This window comes from Gossypium hirsutum, chromosome A05, assembly GCF_007990345.1.
Source record: "Gossypium hirsutum isolate 1008001.06 chromosome A05, Gossypium_hirsutum_v2.1, whole genome shotgun sequence".
Classification (NCBI taxonomy): Eukaryota; Viridiplantae; Streptophyta; class Magnoliopsida; order Malvales; family Malvaceae; genus Gossypium; species Gossypium hirsutum.
In genome coordinates, this window is record NC_053428.1 from 48390157 (window position 1) to 48394551 (window position 4395).

General features: G+C 34.5%; 1 non-coding gene across 1 annotated transcript; it reads left to right on the forward strand.

Annotated features, from left to right (window-relative positions):
* Nucleotides 1–502: 502 nt before the first annotated feature.
* LOC121230009 (small nucleolar RNA R71) lies at nt 503–609 on the forward strand. Its single transcript, XR_005927961.1, has one exon. It is a non-coding gene; the product is annotated as a small nucleolar RNA R71 (small nucleolar RNA).
* Nucleotides 610–4395: the final 3786 nt, after the last annotated feature.

Below are 4395 nucleotides of genomic sequence, written 5' to 3' on the forward strand. Positions count from 1 at the left end.
AAAGCCTGGAGGGGGTTGTGGTCTTTGATTTCCTTGACCACCCCAAGAAAAGTTGGGATGGTTCCTCCAACCTGCATTATAAATGTTACTATAAGGATTATTCTGATGTCTAGAATTATTACCCATATAGTTGACTTGTTCGTTCGTTGTGCTAAGGTTGTAGGATAGGCATTCTAGATTGTTCATCCCTCTTCCATTCATATCACACTGCATCATTGGTTGTACCTGCGTAGAACCATATAAACAATCAATTTTATTACTTAAAAGTTCTACATGGTTTGATAGCATGGTGACCGCGTCTACGTTAAAAACATCGACTGCTTTTGTTGGCCCTAATCTCATGACTTGCCACTGATAGTTATTCAATGACATCTCCTCCATAAACTCATAAGCCTCCTTAGGTGTTTTATTATTCAAAGTACCACCGGCAGCTACATCTATTAGTTGCCTAGTTGAAGGGTTCAAACCGTTGTAGAAAGTTTGAACCTATAGCCATAGAGGTAACCTATGGTGGGGGAACCTTCTTAGTAAGTCCTTATACGTCTCCCATGCATGATATAAGGTTTCTAAGTCCATTTGTACAAAGGAGGAGATACCATTCCTCAGATTGGTTGTCTTAGCGGGTGGAAAGTACTTCAACAAGAATTTTTCAGCCATTTGTTCCCATGTAGTAATAGATCATCGCGGTAGGGAGTTCAACCACTGTTTAGCCTTATTTCTTAATGAGAACGGAAATAACCATAGCCGAATGGCTTCATCAGAAACACCATTTATCTTCAAAGTGTCACAGAATTCTAGAAAATTAGCCAAATAAGTATTTGGGTCTTCATCCTATAAATCATCAAACTGAACAAACTGTTGGATCATTTGAGTAGTGTTAGGTTTCAGTTTACAATTATTTGTAGCAATAGCAGGTCTAACAATACTCGATTTAGCCCCAGTGAGCATCAGCTTGGCATAATCGTATATAGTACGAGTAGGATTTGCGGCAACTATAGGAGGTAGCTGATTATTCTGATTTTTAGGCATCTCCACAATAATATTAATGATGTCCTCTTACTCTTTTACTATACTTTGTTGACTTTGCCTCACTTCTCTACGGTTTCTGCGAGCTGTACTCTCGATCTTACTGTCAAATACAAGAGGTCCTGACGGGTTTCTTCTAGTCATATACTGAAGGAACCTGCCAGAAGCAAACAAAAAGAAAAATTAGTAAACAGAATTAAACTAAAAACAAAAATAAAATAAAATAAAATAAAAATGGCTAAAGAAATAAAAATTAAGTGTTCCTAATATTTTAGTCCCCGACAATGGTACCAAAAACTTGATGACATCATGAACTACCTAAAATCATGACAAAGGCAAGCGCACCTATCGAATAATAGTACAGCTGGTGAGTTAGGAATATCATTTCTATGAGGTCTAAAAGTACTAGTAGTTACTATCTTTTCATTATCTAGCCGAATAAATTGAAGGGATTTATTTTAACCAATCTTAACTAACCTAATTACTAAGACGAAACAGAGAATAAAGTAGGAAAATATTTGAAGAAAACCGATGAGAGAGACAATACCCAAGAAAGAATCCACCTAGACTTCACTTATTATTCTAAATCTGAATTAAACAAATTATTCACTTGTTTTGATCCATAGAAATCCCTAACTTATGTTAATATCTTTTTAAAGAATAAAACAACAGACTCTAGGTTGATTAATTAAATCTCTTTCTAATTAAAACCCCTATTGTCGCATTAACTCTATCTATAGATTCCCCTATTAGATTTGACTCTAATCCGGTAGATTTATGTCATCCTATTTCTAGGATTGCATGTAACTCCACTCCAGTATGCAAGATCTACTCTTAAACAGAGACTCCTTCTCTACTGAATAAGCACATCAATTATGAATTAATATCCTAAAAACATTAAAACATGAAATAAGAACACATAATTCAGATCAAGAACAAATATTTATCATGTAATTTAGAAAAATCAAATAATAAGATCCGTCTTAAGTTTCATCCTCCCTAGGTATCTAGGAAATTTAGTTCATACTTTGGAAGGAAACATCTCAAAATTAGTAAAACAACAAAACATAAAGAAACCCAAAAACTTTGAGAGAAATTGAATGGTGGTCTTAAGTCTTGAAGGAGATCCTGCTTCTGAGTTGAATCTATCGGTGTTCTTCGAGTCATTTCTTCGTTCAGCTCTGCGAGTTCCCTTAGGTCCTCTTCTAGTATGTACTTATAAACTTTAGAATGCTCAAAAACCCTAAAAATTGGTTTTTTTCATGTATTAAGGAAACAGGGTTTGAAATCGACACAGGCTGGCACATAGGCGAGTGGCCAGCCTGTGTGGCTCACACGGGCATGTGCTCAGCCCGTGTGGGAATGGCAAGGCCGTGCGAATCCTAAAAGTGGCTCGTATTGTCTAATTTTGGCCTGCTTTCTGCTCCTTTTACTCCCTTATGCTTTCCTAAGCATAGAAACATGAAATTCAAGGATTAGGAGCATCAAATTCACTAAATTATATAATATATCATCCAAAAACATATCAATAATGGGATTAAAACATGTTACTTTTATGACTTATCAAGAGACGAAATTGAAATTTATGGAAAATTTGGGGGCAAAATGGTAATTTTGCCTAGGATGTAAATTGAGTCCACTTGAATGTGAAATGTGATAAATTTGTAACAGCCCGATTTTGGATCTGGTCGGAACAGTGGTTTCGGGACCACAAATCTGGCATAGAAAAATGTGTTTTTATTATATTTTTGTGGTCTACATTTTTATGGAATTATTTTGTAAAAATTTCGTTCAAAAAATTTTGACGTTTGGGCACTCAATTTAGTCAAAAGGACTAAATTGTAAAAATTTTAAAAGTTGAGTTCTACATGTTAGAGGTGTCTAATTGTTATGAAATTTTAAATTGGAGGTCCTTATATGGTAATTAGACCATTGGTTAAGTTGGTGGACAAAAATGGACATGGTTAGGCATGTTTCCAAAGTTTTTCATTAAGGGCATTTTGGTCATTTAGTTATTAAAATGAATTAAAAACAAAATTAAAAGCCAATTTTTGTCAATCTTCAACCCCTTGGCCGAATTTCACATGAGGAAGACATAGCTAGGGTTTTTCAAACTTTGAAGCTCAATTGTAAGTCTGTTTTAGCTCCGTTTTTAATGTTCTTTACATTTTTTAGATCATCATAACTCGGTTTACCTATTTCTACCAATATTTTGAGCTTGTGTTTATATTTAAAATTTTACACATGGATGACATGCATGTATTTTGAAGTTTTATGAAACAATATGAATGTTTGGAGTGTGATAAACAACTTTTACTAAGTGATTTTTGATGAAATTGCATAAAAGGACTAGTTTGTAAAAAAAGTGTAAAATGTGTGTAAGTGTGTGATTTAATGCAAATTTTGGACTGATATAGTTATGAAAATGGTTTGGCTAAGCCTAAAATACAAGGAAATTGAATAAAAATTATTTCCCGAACCTAGGGGCAAAATCAAAATTTTGTGAAACTTTAAGGCAGAATTGTAAATTTTGCCATAGGATGATTTTGGGTTAATTTGAATAATGTGAGCATTTTAATAAGTCAAATGTGTTATTATAGACCAAGAAAGAAATGGAATCGACCTTTATCGGGGAAAGGAAAATATCGTGGAATAAATTGCAAAATTTATATATTTTGCACCGAGGTAAGTTTGTATGTAAATAATATTTCGATTATTTTTATGTTATTATCTTTTGTTTCTATATGAGATGTGGCTGCCTATAGAATGATCAATTGATGTAAACTACGAATTAGAATTGACTAAGAACGAGTTAGTAAAATGTTGAAAAGTGAAAAATTTCCCGATTGAACCTTCGGAATAGAAGAGATACGAATGATCCATTGTGAGAACACATGTGTAGTACTATGCCCAGGCTACTATGTGTTTAAGACAGTTTTAGGTCACGTGTGTAGTACTAAGTGCAGGATACTACGTGTACCAGATTGTTAGGTCGCATATGTAGTACTAAGTGCAAGCTACTATGTGTATCAGATAGTTAGGTCACGTGTGTAGTACTAAGTGCAGGCTACTACGTGTATCGGATTGATTGGTCACATATGTAGTACTAAGTGCAGGCTACTACATGTACCAGATTCATAGGTCGCATGTGTAGTACTAAGTGCAATCTACTATGCGTACCAGAGAGCTTCGGTTACAAGGATGGTATATGCACAGGGAACCAGGTATCTGTTATTATTCCAATGAGTTCAACGGGAAATTTACTAAGTGAAAATACATATGTACATGACTATGTGATGAATAAGTGCAGGTATATCAATGTGAAAAGTTGTGAGCAATGTGCTCGATAGTTGAGTGAATCTATTGGTA